This window comes from Halichoerus grypus, chromosome 1 (genome assembly GCF_964656455.1).
Source record: "Halichoerus grypus chromosome 1, mHalGry1.hap1.1, whole genome shotgun sequence".
Classification (NCBI taxonomy): Eukaryota; Metazoa; Chordata; class Mammalia; order Carnivora; family Phocidae; genus Halichoerus; species Halichoerus grypus.
Window position 1 is genome coordinate 205,993,659 of NC_135712.1, and position 23,778 is coordinate 206,017,436.

Genomic DNA, 23,778 nt, shown 5'->3' on the forward strand with positions numbered 1-23,778 from the left:
TGGTTGGCACACATTTCCCTGGATAACCTTGTGTTTCCTGCTGTTTCCCCCTTGAAGCCTCTGTGTAAATGTGTGCCTGTCTACCTGAGCAACCAGAAAAAAATAACACCTCCATGCACTCTTTCCTTTATAGTGGCTTTTCCTTCATAGCACCTGTCACCTTCTGATATTCTATCTGATCCTTTCTTTGCTTATCTTCTCCATCCTTGAACTGTGCAGACTTGTTTCCTGACACCTATAGTCTTTGCCTGGAGGTTAGTCAGTACTCAAGTTTATTCCTCAAACATGTGACAGAATTTCTCATTGAAAGTATAGAACACAAGAGTACTTAGTGAAAAGGCCATGTGTGGGATGTGCATTTCTATTCAGAGCTGGCATGAGGGGGGCCATCCCAACAGGGGACAAGTTCCATACAAAAACTATGTATATTCACTTTTGAATGTAAAATAGAAATTGTATAATTTCAATGATATTTATAATGTTCATTACTGAAAAAATTAGTCATGTTATTTTTTTTCCCTGGTAGTCACCTCGACCCCATAGAACCAAGAAATTATACAGGAATTTCAGAGTTTCTTCTTCTGGGATTTTCAGAGGAACCAGAATTGTAGCCAGTTGTATTTGGGCTTTTCCTCTCCATGTACCTGATCACTGTGTTTGGAAACTTGCTCATCATCATGGCTGTCAGTTTTGACTCCCACCTCCACACCCCCATGTACTTCTTCCTGGCCAATCTGTCCTTTGTAGACATCTGCTTCACCTCTACCATGATCCCCAAGATGCTGTGGAACATCCAGACTCAGAGCAGAGTTATAACCTATGAAGACTGCATCACTCAAATATACTTATTCCTACTCTTAGCAGGATTGGACTCCTTTCTCCTGGCTGTGATGGCCTATGACCGATTCGTGGCCATCTGTCACCCCCTGCACTACATGGTCATCATGAACCCCCAGCTTTGTGGACTGCTGGTTTTGGTGTCCTGGATCATGAGTGCCCTGAATTCCTTATTACAAAGCTTAATGGTGTCATGGCTGTCCTTCTGTATATTGGTGGAAATCTCCCACTTTTTCTGTGAAATCAATCAGGTGGTCTAACTTGCCTGTTTGGACACCTTTCTCTTTTTTAAAAAAATTTTTTATTGTTATGTTAATCACCATACGTTACATCATTAGTTTTTGATGTAGTGTTCCATGATTCATTGTTTGTGCACAACACCCAGTGCTCCATGCAGAACGTGCCCTCTTTAATACCCAACACCAGGCTAACCCATCCTCCCACTCCCCTCCCCTCTAGAACCCTCAGTTTGTTTTTCAGAGTTGGACACCTTTCTTAATGACATTGTGATGTATATTGCAATTATGCTGCTGGCTGGCAGTCCCCTCACTGGGATCCTTTACTCTTATTGTAAGATAGTTTCCTCCGTGCTTGGGATCTCATCAGCCCAGGGCAGGTATAAAGCATTTTCCACCTGTGCGTCTCACCTCTCGGTTATCTCCTTATTTTATTGTACGGTCCTGGGGGTGTACCTTAGCTCTGCTGCTCCCCAGAGCTCACACTTGGGTGCAGGAGCCTCGGTGATGTACACGGTGGTCACGCCCATGCTGAACCCCTTCATCTACAGCCTGAGGAACAGAGACATAAAAAGGGCTCTGAAAGTAATCACTGGGGTTCCAGTGATGTAAGAGCAAATTGTCCTAGGGCTGAAGAAGTGCCCATGATTGCAGGGCTCACATCCTCAGAGCCATGAACTGCCATTTTTTGAACAGGCTGTGGGAGTAGAATCTGCTCCTTCTATATATTCCCTGAAACTTCCATTTGTTTCAATTCAACTTCTCTATACATTTAAGTCACTCACTTTCTTTTTTTTAAATTAAGTTCAATTAGCCAACATATAGTACATCATTAGTTTTTGGTGTAGTGTTCAATGATTCATTAGTTGTGTATAACACCCAGTGTTCATCAGATCACGTGCCCTTCTTACTTTTTTAAGCTTCTGCTCTGTCTGATATACACACAGTTTTCCCTTTGTCCATTTTCATATGATCCCAATATTTTCCTCATCTTGGTCAAAAATAGTGGGAAATTTCTATATCTTATATGTGGCAAGTTAGATTTCTTAAAAATAATTTCATTTCAAATGACTTATACCAAGCCAAATAAGTTTTCCTTAGATTTCCCAAGACAATAATCATGAGTTATATTCTTCATTTGGAAGAAACTATAATTGGCAACTATACCCTTTACATAACTTTAATGTAGATGAAAATACAAAGCCACAGTTTTCACCTAAAGTCTGTCCATCTTTTTACATCACTACCTTCACTCTTCTTCCTTATAATGTGGACTCTAACATTGTTCCCTTTAAGTCTCTGGCTACTTACAAGGATGCTCAGGCTAGGAAAGCCCGGGCACTCCCCTGCACCCTTGTGTTTGTGGACATTCCTACAGATGCTTCCCTGACCAGAGCCTCTGCTGTGGCTGCACCTGCCCTTGGGTTATTGTGATTGCAAGACACACCTCAGCATCAACCATCAGAGAACTCTAATAAAACTAGGTTTATTACTCACAGGTCCTGGAGGGCAGAGCCAGAAAGGTATAGGGGGGCAGAGAATCAGAGCAAGAGAGAGACAGCCTACAACTGGAGCCCTGCCTTTATTGAGGTCCATGAGCAGAGTGGCTAATGGTTGGCAGGTTCACTCTTTATTGACAAGTTTAAAGCATAAGAGTGAAACTCTGGCACAGAGGGAAAGCATGATTACTCATGTGTCAGTATTGGGATTTTCCAGGGCTTTCTGAAGAGGTACTTCACAGGTGGGGCCACCTGAGTCCTTCTCCGGTAATAGTGTCCCACACCTGACATATTTATTCAACATGGTTGTCCTTGAAATGGATGCCTCAGAAATCAAAATCTAAATGTCAGGCATTTTCTCTACAAACTTGCTACTGTGCATTAAAACTACTCTTCTTTTTTTTTTTTTTTGCTATTATTCACCTAGGTGTCCCCATTGCCTAACATGGCCACTGGTAAACAGTGATTAGAAAAAATATATCTCCCAGTGGAGTCTACATGGAAAGAAAAATTTGAATAGATTGACCTGATATGTTCTTAGTGTCAGAGATGACCTCAAATGTGAAGATGCATTTTCTGTGGGTAAATACCCAGGAGTGTGATTCCCTGGATCAAAAGGTAGTTCTATTTTTAATTTTTTGAGAAACCTCCATACTATTTTTCAGAGTGGAGGCACCAGTTTGCATTCCCACTGATAGTGCAAGAGAGTTCCCCTTTCTCCACATCCTCACCAACATCTGTTGTTTCCAGTGTTGTTAATTTTAGCCATTCTGAGAGGTGTGAGGTGATATCTCATTGTGATTTTGATTTGCATTTCCCTGATGATGAGTGATGTTGAGCATGTGTCTGTTGATCATCTGGATGTCTTCTTTTCGTGTGTCTGTTGATCATCCTGATGTCTTCTTTGGAGATATTTGTGTTCATGTCTTCTGGCCATTTTTTAATTGAAATATTATTATTTTTTTGGTGTTGATTTATATAAGTTCTTTACATATTTTGGATATTAATCCCTTATTGGATGTATAATTTGCAAATATCTTCTCCCATTCAGTGGGTGGTCTTTTTGTTTTGTTGCCTGTGGGAATTCATAGTGTCTGGCTAAAGAAGATTTAATAAACACATGCCTCCCTGGATGAGACTGGTTGAAAAGCAAAGAAGGAGTGTCTGGAAAACTGGGCCCCTTTAGGGTTTCTGGGCTGAAAACAGCCAGATTCTCATTGCGGCTCAATGCACTCATCCAGGGAGTAAATGCTTGACTTAGGAGAAACATGTCCACCTCAAGCACAGCTTGTTTTATTCACACGATACTCCCAATGCCACTGTCTTGATTATTACAGCTTCACATTCCTTCTTATTTTTCTTATTCCCTTGTTATATTGATAACATTCATAATAAAGGTGGAGGCAGAATCTGGTTTGAGACCTTTTGCCACTAGAGCATCTGGTCCCCAGCCCTCTCCTTTCTCCTACTAAGGTATCTAGAGTAATCTTTTCATTCACTGTCTCAGGGTTTGCTGGCCAAACCCAACAGTTGACTGTTTCCTTTGCTGTGTAGAAACTTTTTATTTTGATGTAAGCATTTAGAACATGGATGGATCTAGAGGGTATAATGTTAAGTGAAATCAGTTAGTCAGAGAAAGACAAATACCATATAATTTCACTCATATGTGGACTTTTCTTAAATTATTTTATCCATATATTTGAGTGAGAGAGAGAACAACCAGTGGGAATGGCAGAGGGAGAGGGAGTGGCAGAGGGAGAGGGAGAAGCAGACTCCCCGCTGAGCGGGGAGCCCAATGTGGGGCTCAATCCCAGGACCCTAGGATCATAACCTGAGCTGAAGGCAGATGCTTACCCAACTGAGCCACATAGGCATCCTTTATATGTGGGATTTAAGAAACAAAACAATGAGAGATGGAGAACAAAGTAGTTGTTGCCAGAGGGGAGCTGAGTGGGGGAATGGGTGAAATAGGTGATGGGGTTAAGAGTACGATTATTATCATGAGCACTATAATGTAGAAGATTGCTGAATCACTATATTGTATACCTGAAGCTAATATTACACTGTATGTTAATTATACTGAAATTTTAAAAAATTAAAATATTTAAGAAATAGGAAGGTGCAACATTTCAAACTCCTCATTTTCTTACTAACCAAAATATTTCTTTTTCCTGTGCATTGATTTATTGAAGCAAAGAAGACTGGTGTCCACAACTGAGGGGGTTTATTCATTGAGGTGAAGGATTGCTTTGTGTGTTCTATGTTTATTGGCGAGTTATTTTCCTCTATCTACTTGAAAACTTCCAATGCTACCTGGTAATATGGCTCTTTTATTGTAACAGGAAATAACCCCTTTTTCCTAATAGTTGTCAAAAATGCCAAGCGATGGTGAATGAACAGTATCAGCATCATCCATTTTGTACCTCCTTCCTGCTGAGAAATTTCTTCCACCTGCATGATCAGAGGACGCTTCATAGGAGAGCTGGATGTCTCACCAGTTCTTATATTCTCCCAGAAACCCAGAAAGGAACCCACGTATAGTCACTTGTTCATAAAGTCATTGGAAGTAAACTTGAATAAGAGAATGATTATGCCTGCTCTCCTTAAGGTCAGATATGCCACAAGTAAAAAGGACCACGTGTTGTAATTGTCTCAGGTCTGTTCACTTGGATTATTGTCAGTCAACTCTTGTTGTATGATAGCTTGTCCTTGTCAAATGGGATATCATAATACCTTTACAATCAACTGGAATTATATGCTGGGGACCGTTTCTGATCTCTGCTGGGTCCGCACGGATCTGGAGTCAGGTGTGAATGTCTAGATTCTTTTTCTAAACTCATCCATGATGTTGTGTGTGGCTGTAGTGTTCTTCTATCTCAACCAACTTACGGGTTTTTATTACTACCTTTCCATATGTAGGTTAATCTCCTACTCATAGAAAAAAAAATGGTTTATCCTGTGAATTATGTAAATTCAATTCTGTTGTTCATACATCCATAATTAACACTTGGCTTTCTTCCCCATTAGAAGTGTTATCTCCCACCCCTCTTAAGTGAGAATCAGCTACCTGTGCTCAAGATCCTACCAATAGCCATGCACCATTAGATTTGTTCCACTGAATAAATCATTGGAGTATAATTATACACAATAACCTGCCTATGTGAAGTGTACACATTGGTGAATTCAAGGACCTACATAAAAAATGAAGAGTACATGTTGCAAGTTTCTATTTGTATATGATTTAAGACTGTATGTATGTTTTAACTGCTTTGCTAGGTAATTACTAAAATTTAATGATCCTGAGCATCATATTCCCTATTTCTGAAGGTAATGGGGGATTCTAAACATAACTTCATATGGACGTTGTGGGGAATGAGTAAAACGTGTGGAACGTCCTATTTTACCTCAATGAAACGTTTGAGGGTAATGGTTGTGTCTTGGATATGAGTGTGTTTGCATACATTTTCTTTCAAATAAGCTTGTCATGTGTACATACACAGATGCATTTATGATTTCATCTTTTATGTTGATAGGAATCTTGAGAAAGCTGGAGAGGATAGCACTGAAAAGAATGAACTTTTGAATGTACATGAAATAAAAGGATGCAGAAATACAGACAAAGATTTAAATTACAATGAGAGACTTTCACTTTGATCATGAGTACCTTTCCTATGTCTCAGAGTCAAACCACTCTCATATTTATGCCACAAAGAATTCACTGTACCAGCTGATGGGGCAGAATAGCTCCAAATCAAATTAAAATTTCCTTTCTATCTACTGTGGGTTTTTTTTTTTTTATATAAATTGCCCTTATCCAAGGGAAACTGATGAAGGAATTGAGAGGCCTAAATTCATTTTTCCCAAATAATTTTATGACTATGTCCATATGAGATTCCTCCTGCTGCTGTAAAATATCCCCACACTAGTTCCTTAAAACAAACACATACATGCTCTTACAGTTCTGCAGTCAGAAGCTTGGAAGGAGTCTCATCTGGCTAATAGCAACATTTCTGCAGGGTTGAGCTCCTTCTAGAGGCTCAAGGAAGGATCTGTTTCCTTTCCAATTCCAGTCTCTCTTGCTGGCCACCTGCATTCCTGGGCTCACGGCTCTTCCTCCACCTTCAGAAACAGCAGGGCAGCATTTTCAGTCTCTCTGACACCATAGGTTTTGTCTCCCTCAACGTTGGAGGACTGCTGTGATTATGTTTGTCCCACCTGGACAATCATAGCTAATCTTTTTATCTTTTCATCTTTTTTAAATTCATTTTTTATTTCTTCTTTAAAAAATTTTTAATTGAGGTATAATTAATATACAGTGTTTTATAGTTTCAGGGATACAGTATAATGATTCAACACTTCCGTACATCATACGATGCTCGTCACAACTGCCCTCCTTAATCCCCATCACATGTTTCACCCATTCTCCCCCAGCCCCATCCCCCCCTCTGGTTTGTTTTCTATAGTTAAGACTCTGTTTCATGGGGGCGCCTGGGTGGCTCAGTGTGTTAAGCGTCCGCCTTCGGCTCAGGTCATGATCCAGAGTCCTGGGATCAAGTCCCACATCGGGGTTCTTGCACAGCAGGGAGTCTGCTTCTCCTCTGACCTTCCCCCTCTTATGCTCTCTCTCTCTCTCTCACTCTCTTTCAAATAAATAAATAAAAACTTAAAAAAAAAAAGACTTTCTTGGGTTGCCTCTCTCTCTTTTTCCCTTTGTTCATTTGTTTTATTTCTTAAATTCCACACATGAGTGAGATCATATGGTATTTGTATTTCTCTGACTGACTTATTTTGCTTAGCATAATACACTCTAGCTCTATCCACCTCATTGCTAATGGCACGATTTCATTCTTTGTCATGCCTGAGTAATATTCCATTTTATTTATATATTAAATAGATATATATTTTATATATCATATATTATAAATTTATGATTTATATATTAGTATTATATATTAATATCATATATTATAAATTTGTATTTATATATAAATTTTTATATATAAGTAAATACGTATGCATTTATTATATATATATATATAACAAAATGGAATATTACTCAGGCATAACAAAGAGTGAAATCTTGCCATGTATATTGCATTGCCATTATATATGTGTGTGTGTGTGTGTGTGTGTGTGTGTGTGTGTGTGTGTTGTGTGTGTGTGTGTATAAATGTCATTTTATATATGGATATATGGATAAAGAAGATGTGGTATATATATACATATATGTATGTATATGTATATATACATATATCCATTGGTTGTTTCCATCTGTAGAACATTGTAAATATTGCTGCAAATAAACATACGGGTGCATGCATCTTTTCCAATTAATGTTTTTGTTTTCCTTGGGTAAACATCCAGAAATGCAAATACAGGATCACATGTTAACTCTATTTTTAATTAATGCTGTATTCCACAGTGGCTTCACCAACATGCATATTCACCAACAGTACACAGTGTTTCCAGTTTCTCCAACCCTAGCTGATATTTCATCTGAGTATAAGTTGATTAGCAACTCTGTTCAATCTGCCACCTTAATTCTCCCTTGCTACAAACAATAACATGTGCATAGGTCCTGAGGTTTAGGGTGTGCACATATTTGGGAGGCCCTTATTCTGCTTTTCAAAGTTTTTTTCATAAGTGTTTTAATATGTGTCACTGGAGGAACAGCATATAAAAGAAACAAACACAGAATTTACACAGTCTCTAGAATGAGTGAATACCCTATTCCTTCAAAATTACAAGCAATGATTTTTGGTGCAGAATACATAAAACTACCTACACCTAACACACGATCACAGCTTTGCTAATCAAACAGTGGTCCACAGACCAGGACCCTAACTAACATCAACATCACCTGCGAGCTTGCTAGAAATGCAGAATCTGAGCTACATAAGACCGTGATCAGATTCTGCATTTGTAATGGGATCTGTGTGGATTCATGGACACCTTGTAGACAATTTGAAGTTGAAGAAGTGCTGGTCTAGAAAAGATTTTCTCACGTGTTCCCTTTGACATTTGGGACAGCGTAATTCTATTTTTGGAGGCTCTTTTCTTGTGGATGTAGGTGTTCAAAGCATGAGACATTACCAGACATCCTGAGGCAAAAATTCATTTCTGGTTGAAAACCCCTGCCCCAGAGCTTGGGAACTAGAAGCATTCTGAGAGAATCACACTCAAAGCCCAACACATACTTGAATATGAACTTGGGGCAGATCACTAGATGCCGCCAAGCACCATTCCTGCATGGGGGGGAAATCGGAGAGAGAGATGAACCACGAGACTATGGACTCTGAAAAACAAACTGAGGGTTCTAGAGGGGAGGGGGGTGGGAGGATGGGTTAGCCTGGTGAGGGGTATTAAAGAGGGCACGTACTGAATGGAGCACTGGGTGTTATACGCAAACAATGAATCATGGAACGCTACAGCAAAAACTAATGATGTAATGTATGGTGATTAACATAACATAATAAAATCTGAAACCAATTAACAGCAAAAAGTTGAACAAAAATACAAATGGCTGCACTAATGTTTCAACAAAGCTCAATTTTAAAATATCCTTTTTCTTCTTTTCCACAAATGTCACCTCCTCTCTTTTCAGCCTTTTGCTTTAAGAACTGGGTACCACCCTGAAGACATGACAATGGAGGCTGGCAGCAAGTACACAATTCCTGTCAAAACCAGCTAGATCCTGTATTTCCCTATAAAACCCCAGCCCCTTCCTCCTGGCTGGGCTTGCAGGTTTTTGAAGGGCCTAGCCTGCTGCAGCCTCCTTTGCCTGGCAAAGCAATAAAGCTAGTGTTCTTTATCCCAAACTCTGCCTTCCCGTTACACTTTGGCTCTGCAAGTCGGGGGTCAGTTTTCAACAACAAACCAGCTTCGCTGCATTATTGAAAAGAAAAATAGACCCTGTCAGGAGACAGCAGGGCCGGGTCCCCACCACATGTCAATGCTTTGAAGATAAAGAGACCTAATCTGGGCAGGTTACTCGGTCATAGACTTGGAGAAAATTATAACTTCGGGCTGGGATAAGATGCTAGGAGATTCACACATCAGGAAGGGGGCAAGTTCAGAGAAAGGGAGTAAAAGAAAACAACTGGAATTTAAATAAAAACTTAAAAAAAAAAAAAACTGGATTCACTACTTCTAAACAGGTCTCTTGGGAACAGAGATTCATTACAGAAATTTCTTTGTGTGCAAAGCAGTTTTCCACTTGGGATCCAGGCTGGAATCACAAGAGGGAAGTGTGTCTAATGACCAGATACAGGGAGCTGTAAATACCTCCTCGTCTCCAGTCCTTGGACAAGAAGGGCCATGTTTCTTGTCTGCTTGTTCCGAGTCCTAATTCTGGCTGGGGGCCAGTGCTTCACTCCTTCCTGCTGTCTCAGCTGAGGACAGAGCTTTCGTCTCTATCATCTGCTGTCCAGGGAGGAATTCAGACTTCCACAAGGTGACCTTCCTGCCAGACACCCCAGCCAGGTGAGTCCAACACCCCAGTGGACCATGGATGACACGGTCAGAGAGACTGGAAGCCAAGAACACTGACCCATCACCATGTGAGAGCCAATTCAACTTAGCCCAGAGCAGGAGATCCTTGTGTTTGTTTGCTTGATTAAGTAATTAATGTATTATTAGTGCTAATATCAATATCACAGAGTAACTGCTACTCACATTTTTGATGGTCTTTCATATTCTTTATTATTCAATTACTATTATAGCAATGCTAGAGAAAGTATGTTATTAAATTCAATGACATTATTAAATTCAATGTAGGGTTCTAACTGGATGTTATTTTTATTAAATATTATTATTAAATATTTTATTATTTTATTAAATATTATTATTAAACTATTATAACAAGGCTAGAAAAAGTATGTTGAGACACTCAATGCGTGGTTGTAATTGGGTGTGATTTGGTCCCCTGGGGGGGTTATTGATCACTGTCTGGAGCCAGCTTTGCCTGTCACACTGGAGAGGGGTGCGTGGAGGACAGGAATATCTAAACAGCCTACAATGCACAGGACACACCCTACCCCAGGGCAGGATCTGGCCAGAATGTCCATGTGCAGAGACAGAGAAACCCTGAGGTAAAGAATATCAGTATTTGGGGGCGCCTGGGTGGCTCAGTTGGTTAAGCGACTGCCTTCGGCTCAGGTCATGATCCCGGAGTCCCGGGATCGAGTCCCGGGATCGAGTCCCAGATCGGGCTCCCTGCTCGGCGGGGAGTCTGCTTCTCCCTCTAACCCTACCCCCTCTTGCGCTCTCTCTCTCTCTCAAATAAATAAATAAAATCTTTAAAAAAAAAAAAAGAGAATATCAGTATTTGGAACACAGCTGCCTTCAGGTTCTGCCTTCAACCTTGTAACACTTACTTTCCTGCCAGCAAATTCAGAGTTAACTCCTTGGCCACCAGTTTAAAAGTTCCAACCACAAACAATTTAAGTTTGTTCCCCAGGCTACTAGGTGATAGAATGTTTCTTGTTGTTTTCTTAAACTATCCCTCAATTTCAGCAAACTTCAGATATTTGATGACCATTCTGATTGGCCTTTATTATTATATGCCCATATGTTATTCTCTTTTTCTCTTTATTTTTAAAACATTATCAGTATTTCAAATGATATAGTCAGATCATTGCTTCTCAATGGATGTTTGGAACATATTTGGACCATAAAAATTTTAAATTTAATTTAAATATATCTACCTTCTTTCTTCTGAGTTTCTTGGCTTATTTAAGCGGTGTTGCCCACCTTTAAATTTTATATGTAATTTTCTTTTTTTTTAAGATTTTACTTATTTATTTGAGAGAAAGAGAGAGAGAAACAGAGAGCAGGGGGAGGGGCAGGAGGAGGGAGAGAGAGAAGCAGATCCCCTCTGAGCAGGGAGCCAGACATGGGGCTCAATCCCAGGACCCTGAGATCATGACCCGAGCCGAAGGCAGACACTTAACAGACTGAGCCACCCAGGTGCCCAATATGTAGTTTTCTTGGTGTTTTAATATATTGTATGGTTACACTTACACTGAGGTCATAATCCCTCTGGTTCTTTGTAAAATTTGAGGGAGGGGATTGATTTTATAATCTTCAAGACATATACCCCTTTATGCCAGCATTTAATTAGCAATTCAAACTTTCCCCACCGAAATGAAATACAACCTTGCCATGTGGTAAATATCCTTATACACTGAGACCTAATTCCTGACTCATTTAACAAATAAAAACTGAGCATTCTAGGAGCATTATATATTATATTCTTTTGTGTGTAGGCCTTTGACTATTTATTTATTTGTTTTTCAGTTTATATATTTTTAATTTTTAAAATTTTTTTCATTTATTTTTTTATTATTATGTTATGTTAGTCACCATACAGTACATCATTAGTTTTTTTTTTTTTTTTTTTTTAGTGTTCCATGATTTATTGTTTGCATATAACACCCAGTGCTCCATGCAGTATGTGCCCTCCTTAATGCCCATCCCTGGGCTAACCCATCCCCCCACCCACCTCCCCTCTAAAACCCTCAGTTTGTTTCTCAGAGTTCATAGTCTCTCATGGTTCATCTCCTCCTCTGATTTCCCCCCCTTCATTTTTCCCTTCTTTCTCCTGATGTCCTCCATGCTATTCCTTATGTTCCACAAATAAGTGAAACCATATGATAATTGACTTTCTCTGCTTGACTTATATCACTTAGCATAATCTCCCCAGTCCCATCCATGTTGATGCAAAAGTTGGGTATTCATCCTTTCTGATGGCTGAGTAATATTCCATTGTATATATGGACCACATCTTCTTTTTTTTTTTTTTTAAAGATTTTATTTATTTATTTGAGAGAGAGAATGAGATAGAGAGAGAGAGCATGAGAGGGGGGAGGGTCAGAGAGAGAAGCAGACTCCCTGCTGAGCAGGGAGCCCGACGTGGGACTCGATCCCAGGACTCCAGGATCATGACCTGAGCCGAAGGCAGTCGCTTAACCAACTGAGCCACCCAGGCGCCCTGGACCACATCTTCTTTATCCATTCATCTGTTGAAGGACATCTGGGCTCTTTCCACAGTTTGGCTAATTGTGGACATTGCTGCTATGAACATTGGGGTGCATGTGGCCCTTCTTTTCACTACATCTGTATCTTAAGGGTAAATACCCAGTAGTGCAATTGCTGGGTCATAGGGTAGCTCTATTTTTAACATTTTGAGGAACCTCCACACTGTTTTCCAAAGTGGCTGTACCAACTTGCATTCCCACCAACAGTCTAAGAGGGTTCCCCTCTCTCCACAACCTCTCCAACATTTGCTGTTCCTTGCCCTGTCCATTTTTGCCATTCTAACTGGTATAAGGTGCTATCTCAATGTGGTTTTGATTTGAATTTCCCTGATGGCTAATAATGATGATCACTTTTTCATGTGTCTGTTAGCCATTTGTATGTCTTCTTTGGAGAAGTGTCTCTTCATGTTTTCTGCCCATTTATTGACCTTGATTATTTGTTTTTTGGGTGTTGAGTTTGAGAAGTTCTTTATAAATCTTGGAAATCAGCGCTTTGTCTGTAGTGTCATTTGCAAATATCTTCTCCCATTCTGTGGGTTGCCTCTTTGTTTTGTTGACTGTTTCCTTTGCTGTGCAGAAGCTTTTTATCTTGATGAAGTCCCAAAAGTTAATTTTTGCTTTTGTTTCTCTTGCCTTTGGAGATGTATCTTGAAAGAAGTTGCTGTGGCCGATGTCGAAGAGGTTACTGCCTATGTTCTCCTCTAGGTTTTTGATGGATTCCTGTCTCACATTGAGGTCTTTCATCCATTTAGAGTTTATCTTTGTGTATGGTGTTAGAGAATGGTTGAGTTTCATTCTTTTGTATAGAGTTGGCCTTTGACAATTTAATTATTAACCCATGTTGATATTATTAGTGATTGTTATTTCACATCCTATTTCATTTAGCTTTTATTTTTCATATAATTTTGCATAGGACACTCGTTTTGAAGGTACTCCTTTAAACCTGGTTTCAGTATACCTTCAGTTTTTTATCCTATAGCATTTCATCTTCTTCGATCTTTTATATTAAAACCATATATTCACATACCTTGTGACAAAAACAAAGAAGGTGAGGTCCTTTCTCTTTTGCATGTTGCAATATAGCATTGAAGACGGAGTACAACAGTATAAATGTATGGATAACATAATGCTCTCAACCATAATCATATGAAGCAAATTGTCTGGTATAAAGATAGACTGTCATAAATCAGCAGGACATATAGAGCATGGTCTGGGTATACCTTTGCACATTGGATGCAATCCAGAATGAGCATTAAAGTGTGCTCGTCAGGTTTGTCAAGAGAGATCAATATCCAAAGCCCAAGACTATCAATGAAAGGATGCCACATAATAAAGGGAGAAAGGGGTTAACCTCATCCCCTATCAGACCACATAGAAATGAATTGGCCAAATAGTTATAGAGGAGGCACATGAAAAATACATCTTCTATGCTTGATATTTCAAATGCCCACCTTTTGTTTTATTGTGTATACTTTCTTTGTGAAGTGTTGGTTTTCCCTTTGCTCATTTTTTTCCCCTTGGGTCTATCTTAGGTAAGATTTTTGATTTTATAAATATATCACTACTTTTGTCTTTCAGATGAGTTTAATTTGTCCTCATATTATTTTCGTTGGGCATCAGGGGATGTAATCAGGGCTGCAAAGCTGCCAAAAACAAGGGAGATTATTCTTCCTCACAGTCTCTCAGGGGTACCTGGCTTATGCTTCTCCCTCATTCATTTTGTTGCCCCTTCCCCCTCACTCTTTGTCTTTCCACTTCTTAAACAGATTCTTTTTTTTTAAACATTTGTGAAATATACAGCAGAAAATGCTTATCCCAATATAGAGCCCCAAATCTACTTGTCCATGGGAGGAGTAAGAATTGGCATTTCTGGAAGCCATTTCTGCATTTTGTAGGGGAATGATCACTTACCTGGCATACTTGGGTTGGATACATTCCTAGCATAACCAGGATGGTGGCGCTGAGAAAGACAGGGGAATAACACAACCCAGGAGGCCACGGTGTCCTGTGTGTGTGACTGTAGAGTGTGAGCAGTCCCCACAACAGGGTGCCAGGACTCATAAATCCCAAGGTGACACAACACAGGGGCCAGAACTCGATCAAGAGAGGCCACTAAGAAGGGGATCTTGTTCAATTCATGGGATGCCTTTGCAACATGATGAATACAGTGGGAGAGGCAGTGTGGACAAATGGACAAGGAAGTCTTGTGCCTTGAGGGTTCAGAGGTAGCAGAGAGGCCACTTCCCTGCTCAGCATGTCTGACAGCCTCTCTCCTCAGTCTCCCTCCTGCTCATTCCCCTTGCAGCACTGGCTTTGCTTCTTTGACTTGAACCTTGGAAACAAGTACCTTCCTCGGGGCCTTTGCACTGGCCGTTCTCTCTTCCAGGCACACACTTCCATACAACAATGAAAATAGAATGTTCTATTCAATCTCTGCTTTATCCCTGTTTTCCTTTTCTTCCTAGCACCCCTCACCATCTGCAAAGGTGTGCAATTCTCTTATTTCTTATACATTCTTTCTCCATCACTGTAGGGACTTTTGTTCTTAAGTAGCCTATGCTCACTGCTTAGGTAGTGCCTGAAACACCGTTGGCAATCAATATATATTCCTGAAATATTTGAAGAATTTCTTAGTAAAACTATAAAATATATGATTTCTTAGGAAAGAAGCTAATTAAAAAAAAATACCAAATGTGGCAGAGGAGATCCTCTAAAGGGGACCATATCCATATACAACTTCTTAAAAATTATTTTAGAGGACGTCTGGTTGGATAGATCCAATGAGCATCTGACCCTTGATCTCAGCTTGGGTTTTTGTTTTTGTTTTTGTTTTGTTTTGTTTTGTTTTATTTATTTATTTGAGAGAGAGAGCAAGAGCCAGGAGTGGGGGAGGGAGAAGCAGACTCCCCACTGAGTAGGGAGCCTGAAGCAGGGCTTGATCCCAGAACCCTGGGATAATGACCGGAGCTGAAGGCAGATGCTTAACTGACTGAGCCACCCAGGCGCCCTCAGCTCAGGTCTTATCTAGGGTCTTGAGTACAAGCACCACGTTGGGCTCCATGCCCGGCATGGAACGCACTTAAAAACAAAAACAAAAACAATAAAAAATAAACAATGTCTGGACTGCAAAATATAAAATGTACCATTTCAAATCTGTGAGTAATGCAAGTTGTGTGAATATCAATCATGTTATTTCCCTCTTTTCCAGAAGTCACCTCCACCACATGGAACCAGAAAATGATACACAAATTTCTGAATTTTTTCTTCTGGGATTTTCAGAGAAACCAGAACTGCAGCCCCTCATATTTGGGCTTTTCCTCTCCATGTACCTGATCACTGTGTTTGGAAACCTGCTCATCATCCTGGCCATTAGCACAGACCCCAACCTGCACACCCCCATGTACTTCTTCCTCTCCAACCTGTCCTTTGTAGACATCTGCTTCACCTCTACCACCATCCCGAAGTTGCTGATGAATATACAGAAAGAGAGCAAAGTCATCACGTATGCAGGCTGCATTAGTCATTTATTTCCTCATACTCTTTGCTGTGTTGGACATCTTCTTACTGAGTGTGATGGCCTATGCCCGGTTTGTGGCCATCTGTCATCCCCTGCACTACACGATCATCATGAACCCCGGGCTCTGTGGACTGCTGGTTCTGATGTCCTGGGTCATGTGCATCCTGAATTCCTTGTTACAAAGTTTAATGATGTTGCGTCTGTCCTTCTGTTCACATTTGCATATCCCCCACTTTTTTTGTGAACTCAATGAGATGGTTCAAATTGCCTGTTCTGACACCTTTCTTAATAACTTGGTGATGTATTTCGCAGCTGTCCTGCTGGGTGGGGGTCCTTTTGCTGGGATCCTTTACTCTTATTCTGAGATGGTTTCCTCTATACATAGAATATCATCAGTTCAGGGCAAATATAAAGCATTGTCCACCTGTGCATCTCATCTTTCAGTTGTCTGTTTATTTTATTGTACGATGCTTGGTGTGTACCTTAGCTCTGCAGCTACCCAGAGCTCCCACTCAAGTGCAGTAGCCTCGGTGATGTACACGGTGGTCACACCCATGCTGAACCCCTTCATCTACAGCCTAAGGAACAGCGACATAAAGAGGGCTCCGAAAAGAATCATTGGGGTTCCAGTGATGTGAGAGCCAATCTTCCTGGGGCTGAAGAAGTGCCCAGGATTTCAGGGCTCATAGCCTCAGAGCTGGAACTGCTATTCTTTGATCAGGCTGTGGCAGTAGAATCGGTTCCTTCTATTTATTTCCTGGATTTTCCATTTGTTTTAATTCAACTGTCTTCATATATTTAAATACTCACTTTTTAAGCCTCTAATCTTTCTGATATACAGACAGTGTCCCCTTTCTCCATTTTTAAAGCATCCCAATGTTTTCCCCAACCACAGATCACAAAAGCCTGGAAATTTCTGCATCTTACATGGTACAAGTTAGATTTCTTAAAGATAATTTCATTTCAAATGACTTATGTCATGCCAAGTAAATTTTCACTAGCTTTCTTAAAATAATAATCATGAATTATATTCTTCATATGGAAGATACTACACTTGGCCACTAAGCCCCTCACATAACTTTATTGTAGAGGAAAATACAAAACCCCAGTTTTCACCTTGAGTCTGATTTTTACATCACTACCTTCACTGCTCTTCCTGGTAATATGGACTCTAACACTGTTCCTTTAATGTCTCAGGCTCCTGACAGGGATGCTCAGGCTAGGAAAGCCTGGACACTCCCCTGCACCCCTGTGCTTGTGGACATTCGCACAGATGTTCCCGGACCAGAGCCTCTGCTGTGGCTGCACCTGCCCTTGGGCTCCTACCATGATTGCAAGACATGCCTCAGCAATGCCCATCAGAGAACTCTAACAAAACCAGGTGTATTTTTCACAGGTCCTGGAGGGCACAAGGGATCCCAAAGGCTTTTTGAGAGGTTTCAGAGGGGGAGAGTGAGCTCCCCTGAGGGATCTGCCTTTATTAGGGTCCATGGCCAGAGTGGTTAGGGGTTTGTGGGTTTACCCTTTTGTAGAATTTTATATGAGTAGAAATTGGGTGCTGAAGGAAAAATCAGGGTCACTCATGTGTCTGTATGGAGGTTACCCAGGGTTTTCTGAAGAGGTACTTGATGGCTGGAGCCGCCTGAGTGCTTCTCTAGTTATTGTTTCCCACACCTGACAATATGTTTATTCACCATGGTTGTCTTTGAAATGGATGCCTCAGAAATCCAAAGCTTAATATCAGGCACTTACACTACAAACATGCTCCCGTGTTTCCTAACCAGTCTCCTGCTTTTACTCTGTGATTCAGCTCAGTGTCCAGAATGCCCATCATAGCCCCTGGCAAGCTCTGATGAGCAAACATATCTCTCCCAGTGGATTCTACACGGAAAGACATATTTGAATAAATAGATGAACCTGGTATGTTCTTAGTGTAAGGGTGATCATAAATATGATAAAGTAAAATTTCAAAACACTCATTTTGTTACTACACAAGATATGTCTTTCTTTCTTTCTTTCTTTCTTTCTTTCTTTCTTTCTTTCTTTCTTTCTTTCTTCTTTCTTTTTTTTAACATCAGAGTTCACGCTGTGCATCGTTTATTGAAGCATGAAAGATTGGTGTCCACAACTGAGGGGGTTTATTTATTCATTGAGGTGAAGCGTTGGTTAGTGTCTTATATGTTTTATCACTGAATTATCTTCTTGTTTCTACTTTAAAACTTCCACTGCTACCTGCTAATATGACTATTGGTACAGGAAATGACTCCCTTTTCATAATATTTGCCACAAATTCTAAGGGATGGTGAATGAACACTATCAGCACCATCCATTTCATACCTCCTTCCTGCTCAGAAATCTCTTTGCCCTGCATGATCAGAGGACGCTTCACAGGAAAGCGGGATGTCCTGCTGGTCCTGTGTTTCAGGGTCACCAGTTATTCTGCACAAACGTGCATGTCCTTCAAACCCTCCCAGTGACCCAGAAGGAAGCCCACATGTAGTCACTTGTTCATAAAGTCATCAGAAATAAACTTGAATAACAGAATGATCACAACTGCTCTCCTCATTTGTCAGATCATGTGCCACAAATAGAAAACAGCACATGTCCTAATTGCCTCATGTCTGTTCACTTGGATTATTGTGTCAGTCAGCTCTTGTTGTATAACAGGCTGTCCTTGTCAAATGGGATATCATACCGATGTGGGTCGCCAGGTGCAAAGGTTAAGAGAGAATTCTTCAGCCATTTTATGATGCAAAAATGTGCTTTTATTATAGCAAGGTTCAGGACCCATGGACAAAAAGAGCTGCACGGGACTGTGAGGATGACTGGTTATATACTTTTGAGTTTATGGGGGGAGGGGGTAGAGATGTTGTAAGTTTCTAAAGAATTTGTGTATGATGAACATGAGGTTTAGAAGACCTTAGAGGTCTGGCTATTGTCAAGATAAGCTTCCTTTTAGTCTCTAATAAAACATCAACGTTAACACAGCCATGAGTTCCTGGAGGAATGTCATCCTCTGCATGTCTCAGGGATTTATCAGGGGCTGCGAGTTGTAAGGAGATGGACTTCTAGCTGCATTTCTCTTATCTTTGTTATCCTCATCAGTAATCTCCTTTTGAACAAATGGCATTATATTCTGGGAAGCATTTCTGATCTCTGCTGGGCTCCTCACGTGTCTGGAGTCAGGTGTGAATCTCTATGTTGTGTTTCTAAGGCTCATCCATGGTCTTGTATGTGGCTGGAGTGTTCTGTCTCAGTCAATTTATGGTCTTATTACTACATTTCTGTATGTAAGTTATTCTATTTATGAATTAAATGAATTTATGTGAATTATTTGAATTTCATCCCACTGTTCTTACATCCATAATTACTACTTGCTTTCCTTGCTGGTAGAAGAGCTCCCTCCCAACGCTTCAGTGGAGAGTCAGCTACCTGTGCTCTAGAGCCTACCCTTTCTGTTGCACCATAGATATTTTCCCAATTTATTAAATCACTGGAGTATAATGACACACAATAAACTGCATATTTAAAGTGTACAATTTAATGAACTAGAACTGCAGCCCCTCATATTTGGGCTTTTCCTCTCCATTACCTGATCACTGTGTTTGGAAACTTGCTCATCTTGGCTGTTGGCTCTGACTCCCACCTCCACACGCCCATGTACTTCTTCCTCTCCAACCTGTCCTTTGTAGACATCTGCTTCACCTCTACCACCATCCCGAAGTTGCTGATGAATATACAGAGAGCAAAGTCATCACCTATGCAAGCTGCATTACTCAGATTTATTTCCTCATACTCTTTGCTGGGTTGGACGTCTTTTTACTAAGTGTGATGGCCTATGACCAGTTTGTGGCCATCTGTCATCCCCTGCACTACACGATCATCATGAACCCCCGGCTCTGTGGAATGCTGGTTCTGATGTCTTGGATCATGTGTATCCTGAATTCCTTGTTACAAAGTTTAATGATGTTGTGGTTTTCCTTCTGTACACACTTCCAAATCCCCCACTTTTTTTGTGAACTCCATTAGATGATCCAACTTGCCTGTTCGGACACCTTTCTAAATAACTTGGTGATGTATTTTGCAGCTGTCCTGTTGTGTGGAGGTCCTTTCGCTGGGATCCTTTACTCTTATTCTAAGATAGTTTCCTCCATACTTGGGATCTCATCAGCTCAGGGCAAGTATAAAGCATTTTCCACCTGTGCATCTCACCTTTCAGTTGTCTCCTTATTTTATTGTACAATCCTAGGAGTGTACCTTAGCTCTGCAGCTACCCAGAGCTCCCACTCAAATGCAGTAGCCTCGGTGATGTACACGGTGGTCACGCCCATGCTGAACCCCTTCATCTACAGCCTGAGGAACAGAGACATAAAGAGGGCTCTGAAAAGAATCACTGGGGTTCCAGTGATGTGAGGGCCAATCTTCCTGGGGCAGAAGAAGTGCCCATGATTGCAGGGCTCACAGCCTCAGAGCCAGAAACTGCTATTCTTCTATCAGATTGGAAGTAAAATTTGCTCCATTTATTTCCTAGAATTTGCATTTGTTTGAATTCAACTTCTCCATACATTTAAGTAATTCACTTCATTAATCTTCTGTTCTGAGAAACTTCAATAGCAGTGTAATCATGAATTCTGTTCCCAAATATCAGTACAAATGCCTAGAATGGGAAGAAGCAGGTTTTTATAATTTCTCTCAGTTCTGATTGCTTTTATAAGTGTATCTGTTCACTAGGACTGCATAAAAAGCCATTCTGAAAACACGTGTCTTCATATAATGCTTTTATAATTGAATGACATTGTCTGGTGGGGAGTCGTTCTGATGTATTGTGTACTACTTATCACTCTCAAATATCACAAATATCATTGTATTTCTAAAGGTCATCCACGATATTTTGTGGAGCTGTAGTTCACTTCTTTCTTCAACTGCTACATGATATTTACCGCATTTAAATATGTAGGTTAATCTTACAGTTTATTCAAAAAGTAATTTACCAAATATAAATTGCCTTAATTGAATTTTGCCATTTCTATATACATATGTGACACTTTGCCTTCTTCCCAGTTATAATACATTTTTCCCACCCCTGTCAAGTGTGACTCAGCTACAAGTGCTTTTGATCCGGTGTGAGTCATACACCATTAGAATTTTAAATTCTAACTGAAGTATTGGAGTTTAATTACATACAATAAGCTACATGTATATTAAATGTACAATTTTCTGAATTAAAGGCATCACACTTGAATTAAACATATATACTGTATGGGACCATTTGTAACAACTCAAGAAGATGCACAGGAAGTTTTATCTGCATTTTTATGTTATAGTTAAAAATGTAATTCACCTGGACATCTGTTTCCTTATTGCTGAAGGTAATGTGGAAATTGAAATGCATGTTATGAGGAATAAAGGGTTGGATACACTTTGTCATGTCCAAAGAAAACATCTGAGGGTGTGGAGTGTGTGTATGTGTGTGCACTCATGCACATCTTTCTTTCAAATAAACATGCTCACCCAAATGTGTGCAAACATACACACAGTGGTTTATAATTCCATCTATTATGTTGAAAGAAAATTTGAGAGAAATTTGCAGAATATTGAAATGAAAAGGAATGTTTGCATGAACGTGAAATAGGAAGAATCTAGTAATTTTGACACAAGTTAGTTGAACATAATATAAAATAAAATTTAAAGTAGAATGAGTGACTTAATGTAAAAAAAAAAAATTAGGGTGGGGCGCCTGGGTGGCACAGTCCTTTGAGTGCCATACTCTATGTTTTGGCTCAGGTCACGATCTCAGGGTCATGAGATCCAACTTTGTGTCAGGCTCTGTGCTCAGTGTGGAGTCTGCTTGAGTTTCTCTCTCCCTCTCTCTGCCCCTACCCTCCCCCCATCAAATAAATAAATAAATCTTTTTTTAAATTTAATTTTATTATGTTATGTTAGTCCCCATACAATGCATCACCAGTTTTCGATGCAGTGATCCACGATTCATTGTTTGCCTATAACACCCAGTGCTCCATGCAGAACGTGCCCTCCTTAATACCCATCACCAGGCTAACCCATCCCCCCACCCCCCTCCCCTCTAGAACCCTCAGTTGTTTCTCAGAGTCCATCTCTCTCTCCGATTTCCCCCCCTTCATTTTTCCCTTCCTTCTCCTAACGTCCTCCATGCTATTCCTTATGTTCCACAAATAAGTGAAACCATATGATAATTGACTTTCTCTGCTTGACTTATTTCTCTTAGCTTCCTGTTCTGTTTTAGAAGATTGTATGTTTCAAGGACTTTCTCCATTTCTTCTAGGTTGTACACTTTGTTGCCATATACTTTTTCATAGTTTCTCTTATAATTCTGTGTATTTCTATGGCAACAGTTGTTACTTCTGTTTTCTAATTTCTAATTTTATTTGTCTTTTCTCTCTTTTTTTTCATGAACGTTGCTAAGGGTTTGTCAATTTTCTTTAACTTTTCAAAGAACCAGCTCTTGGTTGCATTGATATTGTTTGTTCGTTTTTAGGTCTCTGTGTCATTGATTTCTGCTCTGATCTTTATTATTGCCTTTCTTTTACTCGTGTTGGGCTTTGTCTGTTCTTTGGGAAAAGGTACTTTATAAAATCAGTACCTGATAGTGATTTAGAGAAGGAATACCAAATGTGAATCCCTTAATTTAATTTCATTGATCCTATATCCATATAGACACTGCTTTCTTTCTAGTTAGGAGAGATATCTTCCATCACTGTTTGCTGTGAATCAGCTATACTAGTGTTCTAGATCCTACCCTCAGCTATGCTCCACTCGACTTTTTACTTTTAACTATATCACTGAAGTATAATTATATATAATAAACCTTACCTATTTAAAGTATGTAGTTTGACCCTTGTGGTGAGCACAGCATAACATAAAGAGTTGAATCACTACGTTGTACACCTGAAACTAATGTAATATTGTGTGTCAACTATGCTTTAATAAAATATTTTTTAAATAAAGTATACAGCTTGTTGCATTAAAGGAGCCATATAAAATTTAAGAGCACACTCTGAATGATTCTGTTTGTATGTAATTCCAGAAGTGCACAATAAGCTTTAACTACTTTGTTCTGTAACTTATTAAAATGTAATGTCCCTGAGTCTCAGTTTTCTTATTTCTGAAGATAACATGGGATAATAAAACAAATTTCAAGGAATGCTGGGAATAAGCAAATGTGTGGTCATATTTTGTAGATTCCCTAATAAAATGTTCAAAGATGAGGTGTATGAAATGTGTGTGTGTGTGTGTGTTTATACACATTTTTCTTTTGAGTAAACATGGGTGCTCACATGCACACACACAGACTCATTATTAGGTGATCTTCTGTGTCACAAGTAAACTTAAGAGAAAGGGGGAGAGGATAAGAACGAACATTTGGATTAATGTGAAAGTAAAATATTGTAAAAATTTGAACACAAAATTTAATATAGAATGAGTTGCCTTAATGATTCAATTTTTTATACCTTAGTGCCTGCAAGTCAGTATGGCTCATGGCAGGGGAGAATTTCTGTACCAGCTATTGGGGTTGAAAAACTCCAAGTGACTTCAGATTTCTTTTTCTACCTAAAGCAGGATTTCAATACCAAATATCCTTATCCAAGAGAATATAAATGAATAAGATCCAAGGC

General features: G+C 39.8%; 3 pseudogenes; all 3 read left to right on the top strand.

The window, feature by feature from the left end:
- The first annotated feature begins 503 nt into the window (after positions 1–503).
- Positions 504–1,685, top strand: LOC118533675 (olfactory receptor 7A17-like; annotated as a pseudogene).
- Positions 1,686–15,833: 14,148 nt separating this feature from the next.
- On the top strand, positions 15,834–16,764 carry LOC118533676 (olfactory receptor 7A5-like; annotated as a pseudogene).
- Positions 16,765–19,116: 2,352 nt separating this feature from the next.
- LOC118533677 (olfactory receptor 7A17-like) lies at positions 19,117–20,539 on the top strand (annotated as a pseudogene).
- Positions 20,540–23,778: the final 3,239 nt, after the last annotated feature.